Source organism: Apium graveolens, chromosome 8 (assembly GCF_009905375.1).
Source record: "Apium graveolens cultivar Ventura chromosome 8, ASM990537v1, whole genome shotgun sequence".
Classification (NCBI taxonomy): domain Eukaryota; kingdom Viridiplantae; phylum Streptophyta; class Magnoliopsida; order Apiales; family Apiaceae; genus Apium; species Apium graveolens.
In genome coordinates, this window is record NC_133654.1 from 53,248,683 (window position 1) to 53,269,771 (window position 21,089).

Below are 21,089 nucleotides of genomic sequence, written 5' to 3' on the forward strand. Positions count from 1 at the left end.
AACCTCACAGGTTTTGAATAGAGGTGCACTCATATTTTTCAGCATCACGGAAACATCATGGTTCACTGTTTCTTTTCCTTTATTAGCTTTAAATTTCTTGTGAGAATTCAAGGCCTCATAGTCCAAACCAATAGCTATATTAGCACATGTTTTATTTTTCTCATGATATTGTCCAACCAACTGAGATGCATTCTTGTATGATTTGAGCTTCAAGTCATTCTTCTCAATCTTCTCTCTCAACACTGCTACTATTTCTACAGCACACTTTAGCTTGTTCTTGAGGTACTCATTTTCTTGTTTGACTATCTCAAGACCAATAAGCTGCAGTTCTAGCTCTTGTTTTTCAGTTTCAAGCTCCTCGTTTATTTTTGACAGCCTACTCACTTCCTCAGTAGCTGCCATCATGCTTGTGTGGATATAAAACATCTTTACACTCATTTTCTCAATAATTTATTAATATTGGTTTGTATTTAAATCAATTGTGGTTAGAGTTAGTACCTCTGATTTGGATGTAGATGATTCTCCTTGCTCTAGAGCCATAAGAGCATAATTTCCAAATTCTTCATTGTCATCCTCTTCATCTGTATCATCCCAACTCTTGTCTTCTGCAGTGTAAGCCTTTCCCTGTTGTTTTCTCATGAGTGCTTCATACTTTGATTCCAATTCCAAATAAGCTTTGTCTTTTTTCACCTTCTTTGGCTTTCTACACTCAGTGGCAAAGTGACCTAACTCATCACAATTGTAGCATCTTATCTTTGATCTATCAACAAATCCTGTTATGTAGCCACTTTTGCCAGCTGAGTTGAATTGAGTTTTTCTTTCCAATTGCTATTGTGGTTGGATGTCTGACCCTTAATCTTGAAGAATTTTGGCTTCTTAACCCTTATGTTAGGGAATTTTCTTGCAAGGTAAGCCATTGACTGGTCCATCTCATTAGTTCATCAAGAGTGTAGAATTCATCCTCTTCTGTTTCCAGTATGACTTGCTTTTGTGGTTCCTTAATTTTATGCTTAATAGTTTGAACAGCTGGAGTTTGAGCTTCTAGTTCATTTTCAGATGACTTGCTGTCATTGGCAACCAAGGCACTAGTTCCATCAATAACATGTACTTGACCAGCTCTCAGTAACTTCCTTTATAACATTTCCAGCTCTTAAGTCTTCAAGATCCCATACAAGCCTTCTAGTGTCATTCTGCTTAAATCTCTTCCTTCTCTAATAGCAAATATTTTTTGTTCCAAATGGTCAGAAAGGGTGAGCAAGAATTTAAGGTTGACCTCTTCAGCTTTATAGTACTTGTTATGAAGCTGCAAATCATTTATCAGCTTATTAAACCTCTCAAAGACATCAGTTATACCTTCTTTAGGTTTAGCCATAAAACCCTCATACTGTGACACAAAGATCCTTTTTTGATTAGATCTAACTTCTTCTGTTCCCTCACACAGTATTTCAATTTTCTTCCAGATCTGTTTAGTAGAATCACAGTTGATAATGTTGTTGTACATTACATTATCAAGAGACTCAATTAATACGAGTTGTAAACCGCTATCCAGTGAAATCTTTTCTTTCTCAGGCTCTGTGTAAGTTGCAGGATCGTTAGGAGCACTATGTACTAGAATGACCATGTCTCCATTTTTAGATTCAAAAACCCTTTCCATAGAAATGAAAGGTCCATTCTTGAGAATCTAAATGTACATAGGGTTGGCCATTCTTATGAACACCATCATTTTCTTTTTCCATAGTGTGTAGTTGATCTTGTCAAAGGAAGGTATCTTCATACTGCATAATTTCTGAGCACTCATTCTTTCAAGATCTTTATCTGTCTTCTTTCAGATTTTTCTCTGATACCACTTGTTAGATATTGAATGCAAAGAAATTTAACACATAGGGGGTGAATGTGTTTCTTGGATTTTACTTGGCTATCAAAACTCTTTAGATTATGGTTGAACAAAGCAGTTAAGAAATATAGAGATATTATGTTTAACAGAAATCACATAAAACACAATATATCAAAAACTCACTTAATTGTATCAATTAAGTTTGTCTTTCTACAAATCCGTGTTCTTACAAAATAAGAACTCAGCTACTATCTTGAGAGAATACAAGATTTTTCTAGATCTGTTTGTTACCACTAAACTAAGGATCCATGCATATTTTATAGACTAGAAATACGGGTTTACAAAACTTGCACTAAAATGTACTAAACCAATTTCTAAAGAAACCTTGTCTATTTCTTTTTCTGGTGTTAGCAAATCTGTGCAGAATCTTGTAGGTCTGTGACCATCCTATGTCCAGTGAATCTTGGCCCTTGATCTTGTATTCTTCAAGTTGCTTTTTGTAGTCTTTCCAATTCAGTGAATGAATTGTTTGTTGACTGATAATCTTGAATCTTGAACTTGTCAGTATTCTGAATTTGAGATAGTATGTCGAGATCTCTTTTTATTTTGTAGAGAAGTGACATATCGATAAGTATAATGACTTATCGATATCTTGAGTTCTCTACAGTATATTTGACTTGTCGAGCTCTCTAGTTCTCTACATGAAAAATGACTTGTCGACATCTCCAGTTCTCTACATGGGCTTTTAACTTGTCGACATCTTGAGTTCTCTACATGAAGAGTTTGACTTATCGATATCTCTGAAATCTCTACATACAAAAATGACTTGTCGATATCTCTGAGATCTCTACATGAGAAATTGACTTGTCGATATCTCTGAGATCTCTACATGTAGAAATAAGTTGTCGATATCTCCAATTATCAACATCTTCATTTGACTTGTCACTATCTCTGCGATCTTTACATGCAGAATTATCTGTCGATGTCTCTTGGGCCTTCTCTACAAGTCATTTTGGACTTCTCGACTGACTTCTCGATATCCCTTGATCTGTGACTTGTTGATATCTTGACCTAGAATATTTTTTCTCAAAAATAACATTATTCAACTCCAAGATTCTACACGTTTCTCTGAGGCATGATCAAGACTTGATCTTCTTCCAGAGTTTATTCATTAGATTGAAAATTGTTCACATAAAAATCCTCCAGTCTAATCTACTAAATATTTTTACAGACTCGGGGAATAGAATTACTTAATACAAATATTGATTATTATACAACTTAATCTTAGGACTATCAATATGACTTGGACTTTTAATATTACAGGCATGTCTTGCACAACATATGACAAGTTAAAGGCAAAGTGCTACAACTGTGATGGAGTGGGACACTTTGCAGCTGACTGCAGGAAGCTAAAGGTTGAGAAAAAGCAAGCCTTGATTACCAAGAAGAAGAACTAGGATGATACCTCAGAATCAGATGATGGTGTCAACTATGCTCTCATGGCAAATGCTGATAGTAAGGCTGAGACTACTGAGTTGAAGGTACCTTAAACCATACTTGCTTTTGATACTGATGATATATGTGAATTAAGGCTATTTTTTAAATCACTGCATATTAGTTATAGGGATCAAACACTTGAAAATTCTAGGATTAGAACTGAAAATTATGACCTTAAATGATCATCTAGAATCTGAGTTGGTTTTCATACTAGAAACTCAAAAGAAAGAGATGATGCTCTGTATGTTAAGGAAAAACTGTTAGAAAAACATGCTTATTTAGAAAAGGAATTAGCTAAAGAAAGAGAGGTCATTAAGCTTTGGACTAATTCAGGAAAAACCACTCAGGGTTTAATAAAAAATGGTTGTTGGGGATCAGGATTAGGATATGCTGATAAAACTAATTCTGAGAAGTTAAATAAAAAAGAAACTAAGAAAATTAAACCAATAAATATTGATAAAAAGGTAAAACTGAATAAGCCTCAGTTAAGACCTATCAGTAAATGAAAAAGGGTAAACATCATCTAAGTCAAAATCAAAAACTAATAAGTGTGAACAAGTTCACACCAAGTCAGTAAATGTTGATTTAATAACTCAGAAACAGCTTAAGAAAAAGCTGAAGGAATTCAAAATTAAAAACAAGGAAAAACATCCTAGAAAGAATAGAAATGGGAAAATAGGTGTCAATAAGGAAAATAAATACAAACCCATTTCTAATGCATCTAGAAAGGCATGTTTTAAATGTGGTAGTGCTAATAATCTTGTTGTTGCTTGAAGGAAGAATAAAGGGATAAATATTATTCCTCATAAGTCAGAGTTTAGGAATTGAACAGTTAAATATAAACCACAGAATCCATGTTTTCATTATGGTAGTGTTTGGCATTCAATTTATATATGTAAAGACTATCACAGTCTGTACTATAATTATTATGAACTGAAACCCTCTTTAAATAAATCAAAAGTTATTTATACATGTGTAAACTCTGACAGTAAGAATGTTAACATAAACTCTGATTCAAAGTCTTCTGCTGCAAATGTTAATAAACTTAAAAAGGCCAAAGGATCCAAGCAAGAATGGGTCCTTAAAAACACTACTTAATTATTTATCTGATTGCAGTGTAACAAGAAAAAATCTCGAGTCTTGGATAGTGGATGTTCAGGACACATGACTGGAAATAAATCCTTACTATCAGAGTTTAAGGAGGAGGCTGACCCAAATATTTCTTATGGAGATGGCAACTTAGGAAAGATTTTGGGATATGGAAAAATCAAACTTGGAAATGTCATCACTGGACATGTAGCTCTAGTTGTAGGACTCAAGCATAATCTAATAAGTGTGAGTCAAATATGTGATATACACTACTAGAAATATGGGATCAGACATCAGTTCGAAACCGATGTTAAAAAAAATCTGAACCGATGTCTTCTCGTGTGATGTTAAATGTCATCAGTCTTTGACATCGGTTAACAGTAGATATCTATTATAGTGCTATACATCGGTTTTAAGATTAAATGTGATGTCTTTGCAACAAATTTCAGCTTATATTAGAGTATTTTTAGGTGAATATGAGTATACTATGAGGTATTTATCCATTAAAACATGAAATCTACAAGCTCTAAAAGCCATTTATTAAAATTCTTTTGAACAAACCGATGTGAAATGCTAGATCAGACATCGGTTAAATTAGTTGCCCGATGTGAAATGTTTGATCAGACATCAGTTATATTAGCCCCCCGATGTGAAATGATGGATAAGACACGGGTGTTCTTCACGAAACCGATGTTAAATCTTTTTCTTTAACATCAGCCAATTTCTCTAACCAATGTTATTTGACTTAAAATACATTGAGTTTCTTTTCAGAACCGATGTCAAATGACTATTTCACATCATTTTTTTAGTTCTTTTTCGTTTAATATTATTTTACTTAATGTCTTTTATTCATTTTTTACATTGATTTACATTAATCATTATGATGCTAATGTTCTATAAATTGCATGCCATCCTGGTACTATTTACAGCCACAGGGAACCAATTGCATCTACAAAAAAAAAAACCAAACAATGCTAACATCCCAACAAAAAATATCCAAAAACATCCAACAGAAACATAAAGATAAATTGATAGCAGATTTCTTAATATTCACTACAATAAACTCAATTCGTACATATATTCAAGTCTAAAATAAACATCCCAACCAAAAATAATAAAATCCAAATTCCCTAGTTATTACATCCGACATTATAAACATCTCTAATGCTTGCAAGTACCACTAACTACATCATGACGTTGCGCAATTGCCAAAGTATTAGCCAAAACTGTCAGTTGTAGGTGGCCTGCTTGACTTTTTCCCTTAAAATGTTATAACAGTGAGTGTGTGTGTGTGTGTGTGCGCGCGCGGTCCATCTTAGGAATTGTACCACTGTGACAGTGTAAAAGCCGAGCAGACCAAGCTGGTGATCCAAGAAGGAAAGTGACTAGAATTAAACTACTGAAGCAAATTTAATATTGGACTAGTAATCATCTTATAGTTATGTGTATATATCTGTTGGCCTCTAATCCAACCTGTGACAGTATGAGTGGCGGTCACAGCAGATTTGTTTTATTAATTTTCATAAAAGATAGATTAAGAAGAATTATAATTACCTCTAATCAAATGCATAAGGATCAGCTGCATATGGATTCAGAGATCCTTCTGAGAACAGATCACCTATAAGAAACAGTGAACAAATCAACAGGGAACAAATCTTGCTAGAATGTCCAAACATACAGCTTCTGTTTGGAAGAAATGCTGAAGATAACCAATCAGAACTGTATAGCATTAATACTTCGTTTATATTTGCCAGATCCGATATGCTCCTTCCTGACAATGAAAAACTAAATTAACCTTAACTTCGTTTATCAATATACGTACAGTTCTACTAACTATACCCTTGCTGATTAGTTGCAGATCTAAGAAGGGCATATATATTAGGTAGTAGGTAAAATATAATTTGACTGAGCAAAATTCTGGCAGTAGTAAAATGAATACATGGGCTCATTTAAAAACATTGATTTTATTTAAAAATATATAAAAACATAGTTTCCCACCTGATGCAGTGACTTTTGAGCTGAGTATTTAATATTAAGACTGAATGAAGATCAAGAGGAGTTTTCTTTCTGCCAAAGATCAAAATATGTTATCACTGTCAGAGAAATTTTAATTATAAGTTTTTAAATACAGTGAAATTTGACAACTATTCTCATATATAGAGAACTCACAGTTCTTGCTCCATTGTTGTGAGCACATTCCCTGTTCTCTCAAAAAATAAGTTCAGAGCTTCCTCAGCATAGAACTCCATATTATTACTCTGTCCAAAATTTTTCAGTGCACTAAAGTTCTCATTTAGGTGACCCTGCAAAACCAGTGTCATCAAATTGCTATTTTCTAGCACCAACAAAGTTTTGTCAAAGGAATCGAGAATCATGTAATTGACAGCCAAAGCTTTAGAGTTCAGATGTTTAAAAGGGAAACACAGATAATAAGCTCACTTCTTTCTGATAGATGTAGTTCAGGAGATGCGTCTAGTAATTGAATGTCAATTACTTTTTGATGACTAGCAGCATTAATGAGAAGAATTACATTATATCTGTAATATGTGCTTAATGCAGAAATGGAAACATACAGAAGTTCAAATACATCCTTCCGGATTACAGAACTTTTATTTATTTGAATGAAAAATAGACTCCAAAATACAATAACTGATGACAATACCGGGTTTATTATTGCTTTCAGCTGTAGCTACTCCTAGTCAGTACTTCCTTCATTCTCGTACCCTGGGTTGTCGTCAAATACAGAAGGCAGGCGGATGCCAAACTTTCATCTGCAATATATCAGAAAGTTTGTAATTATTTATGCTAAAACATGTAATAAGACTGGGAATGGGATGAAGACTTACCCTAAAGTACAACTCTATTATGTTCTTGAACCTTTTATGCTCAATCATCACTTCTCTTAAAGCTTCCTGAAGACTGCTTACATCAGTGAATGAGTTAGTCGATAGGTTATTGAGATATCTTATTCATTTCTGAACTTTTTAAAAAGTATGTAACTTTTTAAGAATATATAACATGACACAAAAAAAGGATAATGCAAGATATACAAAATTATATATAAATTTTTCACAAGATGGATATGTGGTACACATTAATTGGAATGGCCCCTGCACTAAAATCAACAACCAAATTAAAATATTATATATCATATGCCACATCATTTTGTAGGTTTTTTTTGCACCAAACTTTGTACTATAGCACTACTAAGAAATTAGATAAAGTGATCAATCCTCAAATAATTAGTAGTACGCATCAACTACGCATCTTAAAAACATGTGATAATTAATCAATGGTTATTAAACTTTAAGATTTGTGCACAATTTCAGACACTTAACTTTAACACTTTGAATAGATGTCAAATGAGAATTTAAAACTATTCCAGGTAAAAATCATATTAATTTTCTTGTCAACCACCTAGTTTCCTACCTGATGCAGTCATGTTTGAGCTGGGAATTTAATAGCAGGACCGAATGAACATCAAGAGGAGTTTTCTTTGTGCGAAAGATCAAAATTTATTATCACCGTCAGAGAAATTTAAATTATAATTTTTAAATATAGTGAAATTTGACCAACTATTCTTATATACGGAGAACTCATAGTTCTTGCTCCATTTCTTTGAGCACCATCCCCGTTCTCACAAAAAATAATTTCAGAGCTTCCTCGGCATAGAGCTCCATATAATTTCTCGGTCCAAAGTTTTCGAGTGCACTAAAGTTCTTATTTAGGTGACCTTGCAAAACCAGTGTCATCAATTTGCTATATATCAAATTAGGAGTTAACACAGTGAAAGCATTATATAAAATTAAGAGTTAACACAGTGAAAGCATCATATAAAATGAGCTTCCATCTCCCATATACTTTATTTTTGAAAATTAAATAGAATAATAAATCTGCAAAAGAGAGTAGCACAAGCAATAAATTGAAAATTTATATGCACCTCTATGTAAGAAGCAACGGCCTCAAAATGTTTCTCATTTGTCCTTGCAATGAAAATGTCCCTGAAGACATACCACCACTCAAAAAGAAATCATACAGGTGCATCAATAGCTGCATATTGAAAACAACGTGCAAGAGTTACTCAAAAAACAAATAAAAATAAACGAATCACATATTTACACGAAGGAGCATATCTACTTCCTGTAAATATGTAGGATTTTAGAATCCTAAATATAAAAATAAACGAATCACATATTTACAGGAAGGAGCATATCTACTTCCTGTAAATATGTAGGATTTTAGAATCCTACAAATAAAAATAAATGAATCACATATTTACAGGAAGAATCATATACTAATTTCTTTTTTTAGAATTTTCTTTTGGCATAAATTTTCATTTATCAATTCACACAAAACATGATACTTTGAAATGGTAGGGAATGTAAACCTCTGTAGGTAATTAACAAAAATAGCTCACTTACTTTAGCTATTTCATCTGGGGAAAGACCACCTTGTATGTCCTGCTTATTTGCCAAAATCAGTAGTGATGATCCTGATAGCCTCTATTGTAAAGACAGAAAGCAAAATTATGTATCAAAAAGAAGAAAAGTCTGTATGTCTTGCTTATTTGCCAAATGCACATTTTATTGAAAAATCTGTGAAAATGTAAAGCTACTGAATTTGAAGGTTTAGTCACAGAGTATAAAAATTAATGTTACAAACTTGCCAGAAAGTATAATATAAAAAAAATACACAATGATACACATTTATAATAAATAATCTCAAATTAATTGTCGGATTTTTCCCTGCATACATAGGAATATATTATCAAAAAATAACACCATCAAGAATTGCAAACTGGCCTTGTTTACAGGCCCAATACATATATACCGAGTATTTTCATCCTCATAATGTATGTGTTCCATAACAGTGCAAAGAGACTTCTCTCTTAACTTCTTTTCAGGCCAATTCATTACGAAAGGTTCCATAACCTTATGCAGAGTTCCCCAAAGTATATCCTATATCAGAGGGTGAGGATAGTACAGATCTTCCTGCAGGAACATTACAGATAAGAATAAAATGCCACCTACATTTCAAATCACTTTATCCAGTTTCACTTGTATTTCAGAATTGAACATTTTCTTATATGTTCAGTTAACAAGTCAATATTGCAGAAGGCCTAAAATGCACTAGCAGCCAGATTTTATTTTTTTATTTCAAAATCAACCAGATATTTAGTTCTTCTAGTAATTCTAGAAAACCTAATGGAGTAACATCAATTATGAGTTTGAGAATGACGCATTTATATTGGGCAAGGGAGAGCGTATAAAGTCACTGAAAAGAAAGCAAATGATAATGGCCACTACTAGACTCCCAACAAGTTAAACCACAACCCTTATTTTCGCCAACATCGACAACAAGCAAGAACTCACAAAGTTCTGAAATTCATACTTCTAAATTATCAAGTAAGCTCAAAATCAAGGCATACCTCTTCATTTAACAAATTATCAAGTTCAAATTTACAATCATCCAGTCGTCTATGATCCGAACTATCAACAACCCAAACCAACCCATATGTCTGCTCGAAATAATTCCTCCAGTAAGACCTTATAGTCTTCTGCCCGAACATCCTATATATTAAGCACATACCTACAAAGACCAAACCAAGTCAAAAAACTACCTACATTACAAAATCACAACAATGCGCACCACATGTTCGATAAAATGTCTAAGAGAAAAGGAAAACAACATACTTGTTATAAGTAATAGTCTTGATATTGAAGCCAAGAGTAGGGCTAATAACACTTGTGTCTTCACCATTAAGCTTCAAAATAATGGTGGTCTTTCCTGAATTATCTAGTCCTCTGCATTAAAAGAAAAATATACCTCCAGATGCTCTTCAATGTTCCAAAACCTCAATGCTCCAACCTCCAGATGCTCCAAAGCGTCTACCTCCAGATGCTCCAACCTCCGGATGCTCAATTTCAAGTTTAATTTGCTCTAATTTGAAGCTCCAAATCTTGAATTAGAATTGGGGCTAAAAATAGGGTTTCGGCGAAAAGAGAGAAGAGACGGTGAGAAGATGAGAGATGAGATGAGAGGTAAGAAGACTAAGAGAGGGGAGAGATGAGAGAGATATGATAGGTGAGAGAGACGAGAGAGATGAGGGTCGGGGGAGAGATGAGGGTCACGAAAGTTATTTTGGAAAAGGGGGGGAATAAGGTTAGTGAAATTTTTGTTAAAATTAAAGGGGGGAAGAAAGTGTACTGAAACCGGGAAAAAAAGACAAGTAATTTTATTTTTTTTTAAAAAGGTCATAGACAACGGTTAACAAAATCAACGGATGTCAAAGTTAAAAGCATATTTGTTATAACGACTCGTGTATTTTTGAATTATTTAAATAGGTGATTATTATGAAAATTATTAATTAAATAAAATATGTGTATTGGTTTTGACCGCTATGTGTTGTTTGATTATTTTCTATGTGTGATTTATGATGTATCGGGTTGTCCACGTGATTAATTAAGGAATTGTATTGAATTGTTTCACTTTTAAAATGGATTTAATGCAAATTTATTTGTATAAATATTTGAAGTGTCTCTAAAATTGTTTTTATGATTTTATAATTACAATAATTATTTTTAAGATTTTATAAAATTGAGAAATCAATATTTTATTAATTATTTATCTTTAAATAATTTTCTCATTACTTTTATTTATAAAATCCATATTTAATTCTAGAATTTTTCAAAAATTATGAAACTCATATTTATTTAAGTTTGGAATATTTCGAGAATTTTAAAATTATTTTGGAAATTTTTGGGATTAATTTCACCCGCGCGTTGATTCATTTAATTGATAAAACCGGGTATAAATTGCGTTTCAGAAATTATTTTAAAATTTCAAAATTTATGTTTTTATAAACTTCGGGATATTTATGACATTTTAAGAGTATTTTCGTAAATTTTAGGGATTATTTTATGTGCACCTCGGTCCGATAATTTTGAACGTCAGAGTAAAACCGGGACTTAAAACCCTCATAATTATCTCATAAGCCACATGTTAGATTCTCAGAAAATTGGCTGCCACGTGTTGCTGCCTCCTGTGTTATTCAGCAAAGAAAAGAAATAAGAATAATTAAAATTGATAAGAACTCAAACAAAGTTCTCATCCCCTCTCTTCTTTATCTCCCTTTATTTTCTCTCCTCTCACCCTTGAATCTCTCTGTTCATTCTCATAATCTCTCCATCTCTCTATTTTATCTCACTCTTCCCTTCCCCGTTTGTTTCCTTTTCTTTCCCGGTAATTACTGTGCCACCTGTGTCTTTTATTTTTGTTGCCGCCTTTCTTTATTTTCTGGCGAGAAGCAACTGTGGTGTGTGTGCGTGTATTTTGTGTGTGTGTCTGTGTGTTCATATATGTGTGTGTATTCGCGTGTGGGGATCAGCTCGTGTTAGGTTGCTATGTTTCTTCCTGGTATCGCCTGTATTATTTTCCGGTTACCACCGGTTTCATTCCAGCATGGTGATCGGCGCGTGTGCGCGTGCTCTTGCGTGTCTGTTTTGTGATGATTCGGTGCTTGGCTGTGCTATTGTGTTGCCTTGATTGATTAAAGTTTTATTACTTTGTTCTGCAGGAATTGATTGAGTAATCTTCGTGAAATAATAAATAATTTCGAGCGGGAATTAATAATAATAATCGGTGGAATTATTGCGTTGGAAACCCGGGATTTAGTCGGGTACCCGTAAGTTTTCGCCGCTGTCGGCGATGAGCCTCGGTGAGTAGACGGTGGACTGTGATGACACGATTCTGAGTCCTAATATTTTTAATAAATAAAATTCATGTTGTGTTTTTATTCTGGATCGAATTAGTTAATTAGTAAATATTGAATCAGGATGATTGAGTTGGTTGTGATTATTGAATTGTATCGGTGATTGGGAATTTTAGAATGGATTGGTGAATTATTGTAATTGTTATTGTTGTGAACTTTGTGGTTTGACGTCGATTGATGTTTCGACGGGTAGTCCGATAAACAAAGGAAACGCTGCCCAATTTCCGGGTAATCAACTATAGAAATACGGGAGCGTATCCGATAATTATCGGGACGTCGAGTGAATATATATACTTATACTTTATACGAACTTGATTGTATGTTATGGTGAATGTTCAATCCAAAATTCAGTAACCCTAATTTCGTAAAATGATGAGTATACGTATTTTCTGAAAATGAACACTAAACCGATTTCGAGAACGTGAACCCTAATTGTTATTTGTGTTATTATAATATGAATGATTATGAGTCGGAATATGCTATCGTATGGGTAGGTAGTTAGCGAGGATATGTCAAGCATAATTGGGTGTCTAACATAGAGTATTACGACCTTGTAGGTTCTAGTCAGGAGACTGAAAGTGGATGTTGGACTAAAGATAACCTAGTGGTCAGTTGACGAGCTCAGTAGAGTTTCAACAGAAAAACCTGAGTGTCAAAGTCGAATCCAATGTGATCTAGTGGTTGGACGTTAAAGCCTGAGCGGCAGAGTCGGCTCAGAGTTGATCAGTAATAGTTGTAAAGCCCTGTAAGGCAAGTACATCTAAACCTTTTTTGAGATATAATGCAAATATTTCTAAATTTTCTCGTAACATATTGTTAAGTATTCAAAATAGCTCTGTTTTATATTGTAAATACTTTGAATCCTTCAGCCTTAAACCCGAGCCACGTCATTTGATCTTTGAACCGTAAGCCTTATTCTTTGTGAACCATTTCTTGTTGATTTACCAGATACTAAACCATACAAATACGATACTACTCCATAAATATATACCCATCTTATACCAAACACTGGAACATAATTGTTTAAACATACAGAAACTTTTATACTCAACCATACCTTGTGACATCAAAGAACTAAACCTTATAAAAATCGTTGTTCCTCCAATAATCGATTCCCTTACAGGCTGAAGGCCATTTCTTTTATATACTTTGACATACCCTCTTGGTACCCAGGAATTTTCACCATGCTCTTATGCAAATGTTTTATTATTGTTGATTATGATCCGGTCTTATCGAATTATATTGCTTATCATATTGAACTGCTTTAGTATTGGATAGTTTTTTTTATATACGGACCAGATTCGTGGTCAGACCATATCAATGGTCAAGTTAGGCCAATGTGTGCCTTGGATCCAGTAATTAGAGCAGTGCGGTGTGCTTTGCTCGGGGTTAGTGCGTGACTGATCAGCAGGCTAACCTTGGTTTTAAAACTTAAAATGAATATCCAATTCTAATGATTGTTTAACAAGAATCTTAATTCCTATGAATCATCTCGTTTGATCATTGATTAACCTCAGTTATTGTTATAGTGACTTGCTGAGCTAGTTAGCTCACCCTTGCGAATCTTTTTATGTATTCTACAGTTAAGAAGAATACAGTTGATAGCGAGGTTTCCCAGTTCAATGTACGAGCTAGGATTCCAGATTGAGTTGGATCGAGCTAGCAGGAGCTTACTACGGTAGTGAGATAGTAAGATTATAAGAATAATTTCGTTATCAGTTGTAAGTTAAATTAATTGGGATTTGGTACGGTGTAATAAAAGTTAAGGTTGTGGCTTGTTTTCATACTTTAACCTATTGCGATCCATGGTTATGTAAAGCAGGGTCATTGCAAATAATATTTCATATGCAGGTTTATATATTATGTATGTGTTGTGGACCCCAAACTTCTGACCCGGGTTTGGAGGGCGCCACAGGTTGGTTTCAGAGCTACAGGTTATAAGTCACTGAAACATGCCTAGATTGTCGGGATTGGGTAGAGGGTTAGGATTAGGAATAGAAAATAGAAGGATAAGACATTGTGAGGTTGAGTGCGATTGTATAGTAGGTCTCCGGCATGTTTCGTATTGCGATTCGGGATTCTTAGCTTGCAACGTGATATCCTGGCAACGGCAATGGCAAATCCTGATTTCCCTGTATCATTTGATCGTTTGGGAGCTTTCCGTTCGAGGATCGTCATCTTCTCTCAGATTTGATTTGCACCTTGTTCCTCCATTAGCATTAATGGTACTACCTTCTGTTATAACAGTTGCACCTCTTCAAACTATTCTACGCTATTTTACCACCTCTTGATATGAGACGACCTATTTAGGAACCTCTATCTGTGTATTCTTGTTTTACTGGACATTCGGCTATGAGTGTATCTTTTCAGTTTACCCTACACCCTGTTCTATACCCCAAGTTTAAAACTTGTCATATGACACAACAGTACCTACGAGGATGGATTTGAAAGCTACTGTAAATGGTGGGTACTTGAAATATAAATAAAGGTGAGAAGAAGTTTAGAAAGAAGATTCAAGTGTTCAGGAGGATAGCTGTTATCAGGTTAAAAGAAGTCATTGGTAGTTAGGCCACCCATGACTAGATTGTGGAATGGACTAGATGAGTTTTGAAAGAGAATTAGAGAAGAGTATGGATCTGAAGCTTTCCTAGGAGTTAGATAATGGTGTTATGACGATGTGATATATTGTAGTAACAATGTGATGTGTCGTCAGTGGACTTGTTGACTATTGGATAACTTGTTCTACTTTATGACTGCAAAGTTGATGACGGGAGCATTACCAGTATGAAAGTGTTGATGTGAAGCTACGAATACAATAACATGCAATGACAATTGAAGTGATCGTCGATTAAGGAAGGCAAATGGACCCAATAAAGGAGATAAGGTAGATTGAAGTAAATGGACCTTTATGTAATCGTTCCTTTAATTTGGTACCTTGTTATAGGTCGGAAGGACAACAACCAACTCATACAGTAAAGACAACTAGATTTATGATTTTCAAAATTTTAACAAGTTTTCGAAAAAGTTTTTTTACTTACAAAATGTCTAAAAGCCTTTTTGAATAAAAATAAGTTTTAAACATTGGTTGTCAAGTTACTACTTGAGTTTCTTGTTTGTCAAAAGACCCGGATTACCTGGAAGGATACTTATTTTAGATTTAGTATTGTTAATTCAGAGGACAAAGTGATCCGCGATTATGAAGAAGTTGATTATTCCTAACAGAAAGGTACAAATATTGTTTGATAAGATTAACAATAGAGTTAGCGTACGGAGCAATTACTCATCCAATTACTAGGACTATCCAAGTTCAAAGAATTCATTGATCTAACAGAAGCCTGAGTATGACTGAAGGAGATTGAGAAGATTTCCAGATTTTTCTAAAAGGAGAATATTATTAACAAAAGGATCACTATGTTGAATGATTCGGGGTTATTCTAAATTGAAAAGTGGAAACTCGAGGTTATCTGGTAGGGACGCCATTATGATTGAATTGTTAAAGTATTTATGTGTAGGTGCGATGTTAAAGACACAAGATGTGACAAGTAAGAATCTACCATAATGCTTAATTTACGAAGGCATTTCAGCGTACTTTCTAAAGTTGTTATATGACACAATTGGGATATGATCGAACAAGCTCGAAAGATGAATACAAGTGAAATGTGGATGGTGACCAACGGTATCGTTCTTGTCTTCAATCTTACAGCGTATATTCCTTTTTAATTCCTAAAAATGTATGAACTTCTTTTCTTAATAAGCTCCTTATGGTGATATCAAAAAGGAGAATATTGCATTCCTTTCAAATTTAATTGTTTCCCTCAAGTTTTGCTTTCTGATTGGGACAAACAGTGTTATGGTGAGACACTTTATCAGAATGACGAAGAGTCGGGTGGGACGCCACCTAATCATGTGTTGTATGCCATATGGTATGAAAGACTGGCCATCTTAAGTACCAATGTGGTTGTCTCATTCATATCCAAATCATTATTTCTTTCAAACAAAATCAACGTATCCTGAATCAAGCAGACGAAGTTCCATCTACCTCTCATGCATAGAAAGGAAACAAGGGCATATGGCGAGAATTGCAAATCACTAACCCAGTCAGGAATGCACTAAGAGTCAAGAGGAATCTACTCCAATAAGGAATACATATCCAAGAACGAGAGTTTATGAATCATCTGTGAATTATGTTATTCAGAATACATGTATGATGACGTGAAAGATTATTGTGGATACCCTATGCGTTAAAGGATTGAAAGATGTGGGAACAACTTGGTTATTTATCTCTTAAGGTTTTGTTGATAAGATAAATTACCCTTTTGAATAGGTAAGGTTATGACTAAAGGACTAGCAAGTCAAGAACGTGTAATTGTTAAATAAGTAAGTACCAATGGTGGAATTGAGATTTCTGGAAATGAGTTTGTGAGGATTTGATATTATTTAAGATAGGAGAAGTTAACATTGTTCTAAGAAAGGGACTAACTATTTAAGCGTGATGCCCCGATAGACCGACATGATGAAAAGATAGTTTTGAAGACGCCAAATGAGAATATGATGAGATTCGGAAGATGAAGGGAGGTAAAGGATTTGTTAACAATGACTTAAGCTAAGAAGTTACGGTGACTATGAGGCAAGCACTACGGTGATTATGAATAGAAGTCAGGAGTAAATAGAATTTGAAGGTTTTATAGTAATTAATGAGATTCAATATATGTTTCCAGACGAGTTACCATCATTTCCTCCAGATAGAGAAAGGATGCTCGCAATTGACTTAGCACCTGAGACGAAGCCAGTGACCAAGGCCTTACACAAAATGGCACTAGTTAAAATGAGGAAGTTAACAAAGCAAATGCAAGAGATGCTAGAAGAAGAAGCGATTAGACCCAGTGTATCCCATAAGGTGCACCGGTATTAATTGTTATATGGAAGTAGGAGATTATGTGTCAACTAGTAAAAGCTCAACAAGTTTACTATCAAGAACAAGTATCCGTTACCTCGAACCAATGATTTATTTGATCAGATGAAAGAAACAGAGTATTTTCTAAGATAATTTATGCTTTGGATATTATCAATTGGAGATTGAACCTATGGACATATCAAGGATAATTTTCAAAACTAAGTATTGCTGCTTTAAAATTTTAGTATTGTCATTGGGATTAACTGATATACTAGTAATATTTAAACTTGATGAACAGAATCTTAAAGGAAGATCCGAATAAGTTGTATTTATGTTACTTAAAATTAAAGGAGGACCATGCAAGTATTTAATGATAGCTGGGAAGTCGAAGAAGAAAGAAGTTGTATGAAGTATAGTTCTTAGCATAAATAGTCAATGTGAGAAGACCAAAAACACCAACAAAAGTAAGAAGTTTTACCATGGGCCGGTTATTATTGAAAATTTGTGCAAGATTTCTTAAAAGTTGCAATACCTTTGACGAAGCTAACCAGGAAAAGCAAAAAGTTTATATGAAATGGAGAAGGGTGAAGAAAGTTTTGCAGAGTTAAATGAAAGAATGGTTACAGCACCTGCTTTATCACTTTGAAGGTATCAAGGAGATTTGGTAGTTTATAGTGATGCTTCTCATAAGGGAGTAGGAGGTGTGTTGATGCAGCACAATAAAGTTATTGTATATGCACCCAGACAAACGAAACCTTATGAGCAGAAGTATCCTACTCATAATTTGGGACTAGCAGTAATAATATTCGCTTTGAAAAATTGGGAAATATGATATGTATGGAGAAAAGTGTAAGATCTATACGGACCATAAAAGTTTGAAGTATGTACTCACGAGGAAAGGCAAATGTAGAGGCAGGCGATAAGTAAAAAGGAGAAAACGAACATAAAAACTGTACCAGAAAAATTATCTATGGAATTTTAGAAGTTGGAGTTGGAAGTCAGATATATAATCCCAATGAAACAAGGATGGGTAGTATGACCTTTCAGTCAGAATTATTAAGAAAAGATAAGGAGATATCAAGGGAAGATAATGGATCACGATGTTAACAGTGAGTAAGAGGAAGATTATGTATCCAGAAGAACGATCACGATATTCCTAGGTTTTCTTCCAGCATTTGGATGTTACAAGTAAAGGAATTAAGAAATGAGATCCTACAGGGAATTCACAATATAAGGTATTTAATATATTGAAGAGATGCCAAGATATACGGAAATTTAACGAAACATAGTGATAACCAGGTATAAGAAGGGAATTTCAAAATAGATTGGGAAGTGTTGGACATGTCAAAGAATTAAGGCGAAGTATCGGAGGCCCAGTGAACAAGGCAGACCAAGGAATGGTTTTACAAGAAGCGAATTGTAAAATGTACCAATGATGTTGTTGGAGAAAAGGAATGAAATTATGAGATTATGTATTGATTAGCGGGGGTTCAATAAAACAACGACTAAGAATAAGTGACCCCTATAAAGAATTGATTACTTACGAGACCTAATTCAAGAAGTATGTTATATCTCAGGGATTAACTTAAGATCCGACCTGAGAACATATCAGAAATTACGATTAAAGTGAGTTAAGAGCATAGCAAGCTCTGGTGATATTATGTAAAATAACAAGTGTATCATGTGACTATAAGGAATTAAGGATCATGGTGTATAAGGAGTACTTAGATAAGCAAACTGTATTTATTGATAACATCCTCAACTACTCAAAGAATAAGAAAGTCTACATGGAATGCCCAAGGATTTTTCTCCAAAGATTAGAAGGAAAGCAACTATACGTTGAGTCTTCAAGTATGAAATTTTGACCTAGGTTAACAAAAGATTCTGATTAATCCACTAACAACTACCTAAACAAAGCCGAATGGTACTAGATGCCTTGTGTAGAAAGAAAGGATTGGACGTAATTAAGGCCCTTGAGGAGTTAATAAAGGAATTGGAAAGAGTAGAATATGAAGTTCAATTACCTAAAGGTGATAATAATTAAATATATGAGATTAATTTTCAACCTTAATAGATAAAAACGAATAGGAGATGTTTAAATGTTTGGAAGCTAAAGTTGAAAATGAGCACCGCCTATCATCCTTAAACGGAGAGTCAAAGTAGGGAAGTGATTTAGAAAGTATAATATGTGTTGAGAGGTTGAGTTTTAAGGAAACACCGGAATGATCATTTATCATCGATGTTAGCTTTAGAATGCCACTTTACCAAGCCTTATATGGATGCAAGAGTAGGTCCCCACTTTATTGAAATAAAATGGAAGAAAGGAAGTTGTCAAATTTTAAGTTGATTCAGCACACCAATGGGGGCATAGGGATATTGATTGAAGCAGCTCGGAGTAGACAAAGAAAGAAGGTGAAATTGTATCGAGAAAAAGTATGAGTATAAAAACAGAACCAGTAGTGTTAGTACAAGTTTCATCTTGAAAGAGACTGGATAAGTCTGAGTAGAAGGGACATAGTAAGTCCTAAAACTAGTAGACCATTCAAGGTATTGATAAATATAGATAAAGTTGTTCATGAGTTGATATTACCGTTATAGCAGTATGTACATATAATGTGTTCTACGTGTCAATGTTAAGGCGATAAGTATCAGATCCAAATTAAGTGATTGATTAGAAGCCAATGGGCTCTTGTCCAAGTTTGTTCTGCATATAGTGATCGATCCAAATTTTTGACCGTTAAAGGCAAGTCCTTGGAAACAAGTGTATATCTATAGTAAATACGTTTGAAATCCTCGAGCAGAAGAGTCCACTTGGAAACTAGAGTCAGATATGCTTGACAAATATCCTCACTTGTGTAATTAGACCAGATTCTAAGGACATAATCTTTTTAAGGGGGAAGGATATAACGACTCGTGTATTTTTGAATTATTTAAATAGGTGATTATTATGGAAATTATTAATTAAATAAAATATGTGTATTGGTTTTGACTGCTATGTGTTTGATTATTTTCTATATGTGATTTATGATGTATCGGGTTTTCCGCGTGATTAATTAAGGAATTGTATTGAATTGTTTCACTTTTAAAGTGGATTTAATGCAAATTTGTTTGTATAAATATTTGAAGTGTCTCTAAAATTATTTTTATGATTTTATAATTACAATCATTATTTTTAGGATTTTATAAAATTGAGAAATCAATATTTTATTAATTATTTATCTTTAAATGATTTTCTGATTACTTTTATTTGTAAAATCCATATTTAATTCTAGAATTCTTCAAAAATTATGAAACTCATATTTATGTAAGTTTGGAATATTTCGAGAATTTTAAAATTATTTTGAAAATTTTTGGGATTAATTTCACCCGCGCGTTGATTCGTTTAATTGATAAAAGCGGGTATAAATTGCGTTTCAGAAATTATTTTAAAATTTCAAAATTTATGTTTTTATAATCTTCGGGATATTTATGACATTTTAAGAGTATTTTCGTAAATTTTGGGGATTATTTTATGTGCACCTCGATCTGATAATTTTGAACGTCAGAGCAAAACCGGGACTTAAAGCCCTCGTAATTATCTCATAAGCCACGTGTTAGATTCTCAGAAAACTGGCTGCCACGTGTTGCTGCCTCCTGTGTTATTCAGCAAAGAAAAGAAATAAGAATAATTAAAATTGATAAGAACTCAAACATAGTTCTCATCCCCTCTCTTCTTTATCTCCCTTTGATTTCTCTCCTCTCACCCTTGAATCTCTCTGTTCATTCTCATAATCTCTCCATCTCTCTGTTTTCTCTCACTCTTCTCTTCCCCGTTTGTTTCCTTTTCTTTCCCAGTAATTACTGTGCCGCCTGTGTCTTTTGTTTTTGTTGCCTCCTTTCTTTATTTTCCGGCGAGAAGCAACTGTGGTGTGTGTGCGTGCGTTTTGTGTGTATGTCTGTGTGTGCGTATATGTGTGTGTATTCGCGTGTGGGGATCAGCTAGTGTTAGGTTGCTCTGTTTCTTC